We start from the raw sequence: 14,268 nt of genomic DNA, 5'->3' as shown, positions 1-14,268 counted from the left end.
CTAATCTTGAGATTCCATAATGAACAAGTGGTGTTTAACATCTTTGAAGCAATGAAACACCGAGCTGAAAATCCTAAGTGCTACAGGATTGATGTGATTGATGAAATAGTTGAAGACAATTCTCGTGAACCCAAACCAATACACCCTTTGGAAGAGACAATTGTTAATTCTATAGAGAGTTGTGAACTTGTCGAAGATCTTGAGGTGCAAGAATGTGTTAAGCAACTTGAAGCGAATGAGCAGCTGCTTAAACCCACCAAACTCGAAGAAATAAGTAATGAAGGGAGGTTGGGGGCGAAATCATTGAGTAATGAGGAAGAAAAAGTTCCAGAATTAAAAGAACTTCCTTCTCACTTAAAATATGTCTTTCTTAGCAAGGATGTTTCAAAACCGGCAATCATCAGCAGCACCTTGACACCTTTGGAGGAAGAAAAATTGATGAGGGTGCTAAGAGAAAATGAAGGAGCTTTAGGTTGGAAGATTTCTGATTTGAAGGGTATTAGTCCAGCTTATTGTATGCATAGAATTCACATGGAGGCTGAATACAAACCAGTTGTTCAACCTCAAAGAAGACTGAACCCAACCATGAAGGAAGTGGTCAAAAAGGAAGTGCTAAAATTACTGGATGCAGGTATGATTTACCCTATCTCTGATAGCTCATGGGTGAGTCCTGTTCATGTTGTACCAAAAAAGGGTGGAATGACGGTGGTGGTAAATGAAAAAAATGAGTTAATACCCACCCGTATTGTCACTGGTTGGAGAATGTGCATAGACTACCGGAGGTTGAACACCGCAACAAGAAAAGATCACTTTCCATTACCATTCATGGATCAAATGATTGAAAGGTTGGCTGGCCAAGCCTTTTACTGTTTCTTGGATGGGTATTCGGGGTATAATCAGATAGCGGTGGCCCCAGAAGATCAAGAGAAGACTGCCTTTACTTGTCCATTCGGTGTGTTTGCTTATAGGAGAATGCCCTTTGGGTTATGTGGTGCACCGGCAACCTTTCAACGGTGCATGCTCTCCATCTTCTCTGACATGATAGAGAAGAACATTGAGGTATTTATGGACGATTTCTCTGTATTTGGTAAGTCGTTTGACCAATGCTTGTTTCATCTCAATGTTGTCCTTAAAAGATGTACCGAAACTAACCTTATTTTAAATTGGGAAAAATGTCATTTTATGGTAACTGAAGGTATAGTTTTGGGTCATAAAATAAGTTCTAAAGGCATAGAGGTGGATCAAGCTAAGATAGAGGTTATAGAAAAACTTCCTCCACCTATGAATGTTAAGGGGGTAAGGAGTTTTTTGGGGCATGCCGGTTTCTATCGGCGGTTTATAAAGGATTTTTCAAAAATAGCCAAGCCCCTCTGTAAACTTTTAGTTAAAGAAACTGAGTTTGATTTTGATGCTGAATGTTTAAATGCTTTTTCTTTGATCAAAAACAAGTTCGTGACTGCACCAATAATCATTGCACCCAATTGGGATTTACACTTTGAACTTATGTGTGATGCAAGTGATTATGCTGTTGGTGCAGTCCTAGGCCAACGCAAGAACAAATTTTTCCATGCAATTTACTATGCAAGCAAGGTTTTAAATGAAAGTCAAGTAAACTATTCAACAACTGAAAAAGAGTTGCTTGCGGTAATATTTGCATTGGAAAAATTTCGTTCTTATTTAATAGGCTCCAAAGTCATTGTTTTTACAAATCATGCAGCTCTTAAGTATCTCTTGACAAAAGGGGATTCCAAACCTCGACTTTTAAGGTGGATCCTTTTGTTGGAAGAATTTGATCTCGAGATTCGTGACAAGAAGGGAGTAGAAAATAATTCCGGATGAGCAAAGAAAGAAGGGGCCATCATGGCTGAATTTCCGGATGAGCAGCTGTTTGCAATAAGAGACAGACCTTGGTTTGCCGACATGGCAAATTTCAAGGCCGGGAACATAATTCCTGATGACATGGAACAACATCAAAGGAAAAAGTTTTTCAAGGATGCAAACCACTATTTGTGGGATGATCCTTATCTGTTCAAGGTAAGCACTGACGGTTTGATTAGACGTTGTGTTGCAGGTGAAGAGATCAAAAACATTGTGTGGCATTGCCATAGCTCAGCTTATGGGGGCCACCATAGCGGCGAATGAACCGCTACGAAAGTCTTGCAAAGCGGTTTCTGGTGACCTACTCTTTTCAAGGATTGCCATGATTTTGTGAGGCGGTGTGACAATTGCCAAAGAACAGGTAGTATTTCTAAGAGGAATGAGATGCCCCTAACGGGAATCATTGAAGTTGAACCATTTGACTGTTGGGGCATTGATTTTATGGGACCTTTCCCTCCCTCTTCCTCTTATCTCCATATACTTGTGTGTGTTGAATACATCACCAAATGGGTTGAAGCAATACCATGTGTTGCTAATGATTCCAAGACAGTTGTCAATTTTTTAAGGAAAAATATTTTCACTAGGTTTGGAACACCTAGAGTCTTGATCAGTGATGGGGGGAAGCACTTTTGTAACAACTTTCTTGAAACTGTGCTTAAAAAGTACAACATTAAACATAAAGTTGCAACTCCCTACCACGCTCAAACTAGTGGTCAAGTAGAGGTTTCCAACCGTCAGTTGAAACAAATTTTGGAGAAAACTGTAGCGTCTTCAAGGAAAGATTGGTCTAGGAAGTTAGACGACACTCTTTGGGCTTCTAGGACTGCGTTTAAAACGCACCTTGGGTTGTCACCTTATAAATTGGTCTTTGGCAAGGCGTGTCATCTTCCAGTAGAGTTAGAGCACAAAGCTTATTGGGCCATTAAAGCTCTTAATTTTGATCAAACTCTAGCTGGTAAGAAAAGACTCTTGAAACTCAATGAGTTAGAAGAAATGAGACTTGGTGCGTATGAGAACGCCGTCATTTACAAAGAGAGAACTAAGAAGTATCATGACAAGGGTCTGGTGAGGAGAGAGTTTTATGTTGGACAACTTGTTTTGCTGTTTAATTCCAGGTTGAAACTATTTCCCGGGAAATTAAAATCCAAGTGGTCTGGACCATTTATGATCGAGAGTATATCTCCTTATGGAGCTGTGGAGCTGAGTAAACCTGGAGAACCAGGGACATTTAAGGTTAATGCTCAGAGGATAAAACCGTACCTCGGAGGTGAATGATGAGATAAAACCGCAAGTGCACGGTCTTACCGAAGTAGTATAAAAGAGTATCGTTCCGACAGGGAGTAGTTCAACTTAATTAACCTTTAGAGGTGATTAGAAGAGAGAAGAGAATTGTAAGTTGGGGGTTTTTAAACGGTTAAAAAGCAATATAATAAAAGAGCCTTGGGATCGTTGGTTTCATCTAAATAACAAGTCCTTCTCAAACCAAAACCATAAGCTTATAATGTTATGTTAGACCTAATTTCTCAAGACAGTTTCTCTTAAGTTCCTCTAGCAACCAAGCCTATTTCGCTGACTTGATTACTATTGGATTTTGGTTCCTCTAACAACCAAGCCTATTTCGCTGACTTGATTGTTATTAGTTCCCTTGAAGATCGAAACTATATGTCTCAAAGATTGCAAAGCCTATTTCGCTGACTTTGCAATCCTTGTCTGAATTCACTTGTTCGAATATCAAAGCTCCACTTTCGTTTTATGAATTGATATTTGGAATAATGGACGAACAATTATCAAACCCTCCACTTTCGTTTCCACAGTTTGATAATGGTTAATCCATGTTAAGACGGTGAATTCAGATAAGAAACTAGGGTTACATAAGATTAAGGCTTAGGGCTTGGTTTGATTAGGATTATGTCATTTAGACTTATCCAACAATCCCAAGACAAGAAGAAGTCTACTCACTCATGTTCATCGTAGACATGGGGGAGAAGAGAGAAAGCATGAAAGTAAAAGACAAGAAAATAAAGGAAAGGAAAAGAACTTTATTTAGAAAAGCAATTGTCACTTATTGTATTCCAAGTAAAGATGAATCTTTAGTGATGGCTAGCTACTCTATTTATAGTACACAATTGACTTAAAATCTAAGCAAGTATATTCCTAGAATATTCCTCGGTAGATTGTGCGCCAAAATAGAATAGCTTGAAGTCAAAGCAAAAGCAGCAAAAGGCATCTGGAGGGTGGCACGGCCGTGCCAAGGCTAGCACGGGCCGTGCCAAGCTTCTGACTTGTGGGAGATATATTTTGTTTCCCAATCTTCATATTTTTGTGTCCAATCTGCTCCAAATCCCTTTCTTTTGCTCCAAGACTCTCTCCATCCAATATTCTTCCCTGAAATATAATAAATTGCATTTTAAAGTAAACTATCCTGAAAAGGAAATAATACTAATATAAAATAATATAAAATCTAAATAAAACTAAACTAAACAGCATATTAAAATAGCATATAAATGACTCATCAAACTCCCCCATACTTGAATCTTTGCTTGTCCTCAAGCAAAAGGCATAAACATAGTAGCATCAACAGTTAAATCAAATGACAATTAATTAAAGCACATGTCTCCTCAAGGGCTTAAATCCCAAAATGTACACTAATCACAAACTCAAGTATTTCTTGAAATCTTTATTCTACCCAACAATCAAGTTTCAAGTGAGTGTGTGTGTGAAGTCCAACCCTTTTCTTGCTCCTGTATAAGATAGGTATAATGAGGAAACATGGTCTAATCCTAGCACTAAACTAACCAAGAAAAATTCCTTCTACAATTCATATAAGAGAGATGGGAGTTTTTGAGAATCTTTGTTCTTTTGCCATATGCACATTTTAAGTTCTTTATTTAAGGAACACCATTTTCACGTAGGAGGTCGGAGGGCCTACCCCCTTCCCCAATCTAGATTCAATGGTATTCCTTAAAACATCGTCTTCACGTAGGAAGTCGGAGGGCCTACCTCCTTCCCCAATCTAGTTTCAACAATGCTTTTTAAAGTTTTTCTCAAGATAACAATCACCTTCACGTAGGAAGTCGGAGGGCCTACCTCCTTCCCCAATCTAGATTCAGTGATGAGATCTTGGATTTATTTGGCTTTTTGGCTTTTTATGAATTCCCTTATACTCACTTATACTACTGGCGCTTTGAGAGTCTTTAAAGGTTAATGCACCACTAAGATTAGAACGCGTTTCCTTAAAATACCTATTCATACATTTACTCAAGGGAAGCAACTTTGTGTTTTTCTTATTGGAGAATTTTATTCATTTTAAAACAAGATGTGGTTAAATCAAGAAGACTTAAAACACAAGAGTTTGCTTTTATGTACAAGAATCAACAAAATAAGAGGAGACAATGAAAAATTTTGTGTCATGATGTTTTCAATAAAAAAATAGCTACTTACCCATGCCTTTTACCATAAAACAAAACAAAAGAATGAAGTTCAAGGGAGTTTGGAAACACTACGACTAAAGACACTTTATTAGGCTCCCCCCACACTTAGGAGAAGCATTGTCCTCAATGATTCAAGATAAAAGAAAAATAAAAGAAAAGGAGAGGTAGAAGAGTGAGATAGAGATTGAAGAGATAAGGTGAAAAAGAGGAAGAGGAAAGCTCACATTTTTATTGAGGTCCATAGGGAGGGCCCTGAAGGTGTAAGTGTTGCATCATGTTCCGAAGCATTTGGTTATTTTCTTCGGATATGCGGTTGCCCCGAAGGACATCATTTCTTAGCCCAGATAATTCAACACCTTGCCTTGGTTGCTCGGTGCTTATCCTTTGTACCTCGGTTTGCATCCATGCCCATCTTTCATTGTTGTCGTTATGGTCATGGGGCTCTTCTTCATGGTGCATGTGGGCACCTTCTTCTTCACCTTGATTATGCTCGTCATGTATCTGTAATCCATCACCAACATACAACAAATTTTCCTCCACCTCGGGGTTAGTCCGAGATGGGTTAGGAAGTAGAAATAATAGTGGTATGCGAAGTTGAAGTGCATAAGTCATGGGTGGGTGAATCTTAATGAAGTTCATAGCAACAAGGGTTTCAATATTAAGTCTATTGTTGCCCTCAATTGGATTTATCCCATCTTCCTCACCTACTCCAAACTTTTTAGCGATGAAGGTAATAATACCACCGACTACTATCTCAGCTCTATTGTCAGGTCTAGCTCCTATGGAGGAAAGGTAGTCAAGTAGGTAGAAACAAGTATTAACGGGATTGTTACTAAGCATTGCCCAAAGCATAAAAAGTTCATCCGTCCTAGTGGTTCCTACTTCTTTTCTACCCCAAATGGTACAAGCCATGACTCTCTGGAGGTATCTAAGCACGGGGTTGTGAATGTTACTAGCTTTGTTGGTGCGGGGGTTATATTGCCTTAGCCCGGTAATGCGTTTCTAAAAGAGAGCGGGGTTATAGTGTTCCGACTTTAAATTTGGATTCCAAGAGTCATGGATGAACCCCGCATTTGCAAAGTCCATCTCTAAGCAGAAATTTTCAAGAGACATCTCATAATCCATATTCAAAAGTCGGAAGGAGACTCTATGATCGGGGTTGTCAAAATTCACTTTATCCTTCGTAAATTCAATAGAACTCAAGAATTCATAAGTGAAATTTTCGAAGCCCTTCATAGGTCTAAGTATATCAACCCATCCTAAATTTCCTAGTAAGCTGAACACATTATCCCTTAGTCCTAGCACACTCAAAGTATAAGGATCCGGATATCGACAAGGATGCAAAGGTTTAGAGATAAGAATTTTATACCTGTCCCTTTGCTTGGTGTCCTTGAAGATTATGCCATGATTCTTGGCTTGAGTCTTCTTCTTTTGTTGTGGTCCTCCGGAAGAGCTTGCTCCACCTTTCCTAGATGCCATTTATCTGGAACCTTGGTTGACCGTTTGTGTTTCGGGTGAGGGTTGGTTTTTGGGAAATGTTTTGAGTAGAAAAGGTTGGTTGGGTGATGGGGTTGGGGTTTGAGTAAGTGTTAGGAGTTGGATTGGGTGAATTGGTGAAGAATTTGTGGGGTTTTAGGTAGGTTTATGGGGGCTACGAATTTGGTGATATTTGGGAGGGATGGAGGAAAGTTGTATTTGATTGATGGGTTATGATTGAAATGGGTTTGTGATTGATTGGGTGAAGAAATTATGTGGAAATGGTGAAGTTTTGGGGTAGATATGGAAGCTTTGAATTTCTATGGTTATGGAGGTTTTTGAGAGAAGTGTAAATGGAGAGAGAGTTTGTGGTGGAGAATGAGGGAAGAAGAAGATGAAAAGGTGGGTTTATCCTTACCTGTAGTCGGGCACGGCCGTGCCAACCTTAGCACGGGCCGTGCCAACTTTCTGGAGTTTTGGCTGGTTTTGGATGTGTATGGTCTGGCACGGCCGTGCCAGTGTGAGCACGGGCCGTGCCAAGGTTCTGGACAGTGGCCTCAAAATTTTTCTCGTTTTCTTGAATCACCTTCGGACAATTACCTACAAAATAACTTAAAAACAAAAATGAAAGCAGTTAAATACGTGGGTTGCCTCCCACGAAGCGCTTCTTTATAGTCATTAGCTTGACGTTATAAGAAAGTGTCCTTAGAATGGATCAAAGAGGTCATGTTGTGTAGATGGCGCTAATAAGCGTTCTTCCACTTTATGACCTTTAATCATATTACAAGAATAGAGGGCGGGACCTTTCATATAATTCTCCAACTCAAATCCTATCAACTCATCACTCACTTGAAAAACAATCCTACCGTTTTGAACATCTATTATAGCACCCGCAGTGGCGAGAAAGGGTCGTCCTAAGATTATAGGGCACGCATTGTCCTCATCTATGTCAAGCACCATGAAATCAGTTGGGATTTCCATCCCTTCTATTTTAACGGGGACGTCCTCGACATATCCGACAGGTTGGATATCAGAACGATCGGCTAACTTCAATGTTGTTTCAGTAGGCTTTAGCTTGCCTAACCCCAGTCTTGTAAAGAGAGGTAAGGGCAACAGACTAACACTAGCTCCTAAGTCACACAAGGCATGGTGTAAGGTTTCATTCCCTATCAGACAAGGGATGGCAAAACTTCCAGGATCTCTAAGCTTTGTAGGTGGCTTCTTGATGATTGCACTATTGTCCTTTGTCAAAGCTATTGTTTCATTATGATCTATAGCCTTTATCTATGAAAAAATTTCTTTGAAAAACTTGGCGTATAGAGGCATACGAGACAATGCTTCAACATAGGGGATTTTAACGCAAATCTTTCGAATTATGTTAAAGAGTTTAGCGAATTGAGCCTCCAAGTTGAGCTTAGTAAGCCTTAAAGGTGTTAGGGCTTTGTTCTTATCAAGCGGTTTCTCACTTTTTATCACACCATTCTTACCTAGACACCTGACACTCTCCTTCTTGACATTTTTGGCCTTGGTAACAGTCTCTTCTATCTTACTACCCCCTAGAAAAATAGCGTTGACATGGGCTTTGGGGTTTGTTTCAGGCTGACCAGGAAAGACTCCTGGTGTTTGAGAAGAGATGGCCACTTGTTGGGCCATTTGGGAGATCTGGGTCTCAAGCATTTTGGTGTGTGTGGCGATGGAATCAACCTTGGTGTTGAGCTTGGAGAGGGAGTCGTTCAGAGATCCTGTTTGGTTTTTTAACTCCTGAAGTTGTTTATTTTGATTCATCATGCAATTTTCCAACAGTATTTCCAAACTAGATTTCTGAGCTACTCTCTGGTTGTTTGTATAGCCAGGTGGTGTTGTTTGCCCATAGGAACCTTGAGGATTTTTGTAAAAATTTTGATTTGGCCTCATTCCTTGGTTGTATTGAGCGTAATTCAGTTGCTCAATGTTAGCAGCACTACCTAACTGACAATCAACACCTATATGACCAGTTATACCACAGATTTCACAAGGAGGGGATGCAGAAGAAGGTGGGACAACATTAACATTAAGTTTTTCAATTTTTTGTGTTAATGCCTCAACCTTAGCAGCAAGGTGGTTATATTCAGAGACTTCGTGTATACCTGCCTCTTTCTTAGAGGGAGTAGGAGTGGTGACGGCTCTTTCGTTGGTCCATTGGTAATGATTCTGAGCCATGTCCTCAATCAAAGCATAAGCCTCCGTGTAGTTTTTGTTCATTAGAGCTCCACCTGCAGCTGCATCAACAGACATCTTAGTGGTATATGATAAGCCATTATAAAACGTGTGGACTATAAGCCACTTCTCTAGGCCATGGTGGGGACAAAGTCTAAGCATTTCCTTGAAACGCTCCCACGCCTCATAGAGAGATTCCCCATCTTTTTGATTGAAACGTGTAATTTGGTCTCTAAGCTTAGCTGTTTTGGATGGGGGAAAAATCGGGCGAGGAATGCTCGCCTCATATCGTCCCATGAAGTAATGGAACCGACTTCTAGGGAATGGAACCAAGCGCCAGCTCTATCCCTTAAGGAAAAGGGAAAGAGCTGAAGTCTTACGGCTTCTTTGTTCTCTTTTATGGTGCCAATGAGTCTAAGGAAGGAAGAAATATGGAGATTTGGATCCTCAGTGGGTGATCTAGAAAACTGGTTTTGCTGCACTAAATTGAGTAGTGCAGGCTTGATTTCGAAGTTATTACCCGCAACCGTTGGGTACACGATAATAGCTTGTGGTTCTTCCGTTGAAGGAGTAGCATACTCTTTGAGAGTACGTTCAGCCATAGCGGTATTATTTTGTGCCTCTCTCTTTTTCTTATGCAAAAATCTTTCGATCTCAGGAATAAATTCTCCGAGACTTTTGCTTCTTCGCATAAGAAACCGAGAACCCAAGAAGTTAGTGGTAAAACAAAAGAAAGAAGTAGAAGAAAAGAGGAAGAGAAGAGAGTTCTAATCACAAGGAAAGAGTTAATCAAATTAGTTTACTCCCCGGCAGCGGCGCCAAAAACTTGATTAGATAAAACCGCAAGTGCACGGTCTTACCGAAGTAGTATAAAAGAGTATCGTTCCGACAGGGAGTAGTTCAACTTAATTAACCTTTAGAGGTGATTAGAAGAGAGAAGAGAATTGTAAGTTGGGGGTTTTTAAACGGTTAAAAAGCAATATAATAAAAGAGCCTTGGGATCGTTGGTTTCATCTAAATAACAAGTCCTTCTCAAACCAAAACCATAAGCTTATAATGTTATGTTAGACCTAATTTCTCAAGACAGTTTCTCTTAAGTTCCTCTAGCAACCAAGCCTATTTCGCTGACTTGATTACTATTGGATTTTGGTTCCTCTAACAACCAAGCCTATTTCGCTGACTTGATTGTTATTAGTTCCCTTGAAGATCGAAACTATATGTCTCAAAGATTGCAAAGCCTATTTCGCTGACTTTGCAATCCTTGTCTGAATTCACTTGTTCGAATATCAAAGCTCCACTTTCGTTTTATGAATTGATATTTGGAATAATGGACGAACAATTATCAAACCCTCCACTTTCGTTTCCACAGTTTGATAATGGTTAATCCATGTTAAGACGGTGAATTCAGATAAGAAACTAGGGTTACATAAGATTAAGGCTTAGGGCTTGGTTTGATTAGGATTATGTCATTTAGACTTATCCAACAATCCCAAGACAAGAAGAAGTCTACTCACTCATGTTCATCGTAGACATGGGGGAGAAGAGAGAAAGCATGAAAGTAAAAGACAAGAAAATAAAGGAAAGGAAAAGAACTTTATTTAGAAAAGCAATTGTCACTTATTGTATTCCAAGTAAAGATGAATCTTTAGTGATGGCTAGCTACTCTATTTATAGTACACAATTGACTTAAAATCTAAGCAAGTATATTCCTAGAATATTCCTCGGTAGATTGTGCGCCAAAATTGAATAGCTTGAAGTCAAAGCAAAAGCAGCAAAAGGCATCTGGAGGGTGGCACGGCCGTGCCAAGGCTAGCACGGGCCGTGCCAAGCTTCTGACTTGTGGGAGATATATTTTGTTTCCCAATCTTCATATTTTTGTGTCCAATCTGCTCCAAATCCCTTTCTTTTGCTCCAAGACTCTCTCCATCCAATATTCTTCCCTGAAATATAATAAATTGCATTTTAAAGTAAACTATCCTAAAAAGGAAATAATACTAATATAAAATAATATAAAATCTAAATAAAACTAAACTAAATAGCATATTAAAATAGCATATAAATGACTCATCAGTGAACTCCCTACAAATAAAGCGGGAGTGGTGCTGAATGATCCTTAGGGGTCGTCATAAGTCAAGCTAGTGACGATAAAGAAGCGCTTTATGGGAGGCAACCCATCGGACTTAGATCCGCGCAGGTAGTTCTTTCTAATTATTTTTGTATTTAATTACTGCAATTTCTTTTACAAACAAAAACAGCAAAAAGATTTATTTTTTTTAGGAAGTTGAAAAGAAAAAAAAAAAAAAAATCTCTAAGTCATGACCATCGTGGCACGATAGTATTCATCGCGGCACGATTTGAGAACTTCTGAAAAGAGGATAGCCATTGGAAATATCATGGCACGAAGTTTCTCAAATCGTGGCACGTTTGCTGGAAGAACTAAGATCGTGGCACGAAGGGTATATGATCGTGGCACGAAAGTGGGAATTTCAAACATTTTTGACCATTACAGAAGGCATCGTGGCACGACAGACCCGTATCGTGGCACGATTGCTGGCCTCTATAAATTCATTCCAAGAAAATTTCTCATTCAAACCAATCTCCCCTACCAAAACTCTGCCAAAATTTCCAATTTTTCTCACAAATTCGCCCCATCACCAATTTCTAACCTTAACCTCACTACCAACCTTATATAACCTATCAATTTCACAAACAACTCACCTTTCACCATAAATCAAGCCAAACCCTAACTCCACAAATCCATAAATTCATCCACCAATTTTCCTCAAACCTAACCAAACTCCACAAATGGCTTCTAACAAACGCACCAGAGGATCCCGCAACACCCAATCAACCCAACCAACACAGCAACCCGGCTATGAGAAATTTTCTGATCCACAATGCGAAGAACGGTTTGAAAAAATTAAGGGGTACAAGTTTGCAGGCGAAAGGAAGTTTGATTTTATCAATCTGCAAAGGTATCCTCAGTTTGAAACGAAGTTTACTGCTTTAGGGTGGAAAGGGTTCAACAATATGGTGGTCAAAGAAAGCAACTGTACAATAGCACTTGAATTCTTTGCTAATGCTTACGGTAAGGAAGATGATAAGGCTGTTGTTAGAGGTAAAAGGGTTGATTACAGTCCTGAAGTGATCAATGAATTGTTGGGTTTAAGGGAGCCAACAGAGTGTCATGTGGAATGGAGGAGATCCAGAAGCCGTAGGAATTTTCCTACTGATGACGAGTTGGCTCAAATTTTGGCTGAAATTGGGAAACATAGGGTCGATTATGTGCGTTCACGAGCAACAGGTTTTCCAACTAGGATGAATGTGGTGGATCTGAAACCAGAGTACAAGGCATGGGCTTCTTTCATTCATTCTACCTTAGAAAGTGTATCTGCTACATCCGAGTTACCCATGGAGAGATTGTATATCTTGGAAGCCATCATTTTTTGCCATGGAATCAATGTGGGGCGACTGCTTAACATGAGTATTCAACAAATGGCTAACTGTGGCTCTTCTGTGACTTTGGGTCATTGCTGCCTAATTAATGCATTGTGTCAAGTTAAAGAGGTTCCGGTGGAACGAGGGGACATAATGTTTAATTCTAAAGGAGACATTGATGATACAGCTATGACAAAGTTTGAGAGGGAACTAGCTAGGCAAGGTTGTCGTGAACCTCAGTAGGTTCAGCCTATGCAGGAGGATGCACCACAACACCCGCCACTACACCCAATGTTGCACGATTACATATGTGGTATGGCTAACTGGGCCCAAGACACTTCATCCGAGCTTTATGTGAACGGGCCCTATTTTGGAGTGGAACTTTCTCCTGCTGCAGATCAGCACCGTCAGATGCCTCTCCAGGGAAATGCATTTGAGAGATTTAGTACCGAAGAGGCCATGGAGACCTATTTTGTTGATCAAAGAGGACGAGCTCAAGCTAGGGAGCAACGTGTCAGAGCTGACTACGCACGCGGGAAGGCAGCAAGTGAGCAGAGGGCTAGTTAGTTCTATGCTGACATTGAAGGAAGCTCCGAGGATGAGTAGTGATGGGTTTTGGAGTTTATGATTGTCTTTTCAGCTTTCCAATTTTCTTATTTCTATGTATTTTTTATTTATTTTTGCAGACATTGTGTTGATGCATCACTTGTTTAATCCTTAAGCTTGTATGCTTTTCTTTGTTTATTATTAATGAATCTGTTTGTTTTTGGAAACTTATCAGTCTCATAACAGTGTTGTACCAATGATATCTCAAAAGTTCAAAGGAGGATGATGCCTAATATGTCAAAGGGAAGTGTACGGCAAGGAATTAGGTAGCCACAACTTCCAGATACCTTAACTTGTAAGGTTCATAGCCACATTTTTATTTTTATTTTTTTCAATTTTACATATATGAGTGTTCCATGCAACTGCTGTTTCTAGAACTTGCGATATTTCTCTATGTGTTGATTGGTCTTGTTTTGTACACACTAAGGCAAGTGCTTGGTACCTTGAGCCTTTTTGAGCCTAACTTGATATAATTGTTCAAATACCCTTTGTTAAGCCAATTTGAGCCTTTAGGTATAGATCTTTTTTTTTCGGTGACGAGCCATGTTACAAACCTAGAAAGCCTTAGGAAGAATGTCCCAAGATTTTCTTTGAAGTTAAGCTTTTAGGTTGTGTGAAATGTGCAAGTTTGGGGTTGCTTCTGGTATTAGCAACTTATTAAGTTTGGGGTAGGGGATAGTAGAGAACAGAGATAAAAGAAAAAAAAAAGAGAAAAAAGCAAAAGGCACTTGTTACATGTGCAGAAAAAAAAAAGAGAGAAGGAAATTGTTTCAGAGACCAAAAATATCTATATGTCTCGAAAGAATAGAAAAGTTCTCTAGTATTCTCTTCTTTTAAAGTTGTAAAGGAGATTAGTGTGGTGTGTTCTTAGTGATCCAAGTAGGTTGAGCTTAACTTCATTGTTGTCAAACTACTTTCCAAAATATATCCACCTTTCACCTAAGCCCCGTTATAACCCCGAAAAGACCTTTAAAGTGTGTACTTAATTTTGACTTTGATTGACAGTTTAGAAATGTTTCAAGCTTATGGTAATACAGCAGACCTGCATGATGATTGAGAGTACCTATTCAAACATATGCGTGGAGTTGTGGAAATTGTGGTATGAGCTAGGCATCCGGTACATCATTACACCGGAAAGGCGTGAACTTTTGTACATATCATTGGTTGGTAATCTGTTATATTACTGCAATTTTTCCATTTGCAATTTGATTCCTTGAGGACAAAGAATAGTTTAAGTTTGGGG

At 39.4% G+C, this 14,268-nt stretch overlaps 1 non-coding gene across 1 annotated transcript; it reads left to right on the top strand.

Annotated features, from left to right (window-relative positions):
• Window positions 1-9,114: 9,114 nt before the first annotated feature.
• Window positions 9,115-9,221, top strand: LOC120579826 (small nucleolar RNA R71). The gene has a single exon (XR_005645569.1). It is a non-coding gene; the product is annotated as a small nucleolar RNA R71 (small nucleolar RNA).
• The last annotated feature ends 5,047 nt before the right edge of the window (window positions 9,222-14,268 follow it).

The sequence above is a fragment of the Medicago truncatula genome, chromosome 3, assembly GCF_003473485.1.
Source record: "Medicago truncatula cultivar Jemalong A17 chromosome 3, MtrunA17r5.0-ANR, whole genome shotgun sequence".
Taxonomy (NCBI): domain Eukaryota; kingdom Viridiplantae; phylum Streptophyta; class Magnoliopsida; order Fabales; family Fabaceae; genus Medicago; species Medicago truncatula.
Note: the sequence above shows the minus strand (reverse complement) of the source record. Positions and strands in the feature narration are given on the sequence as shown.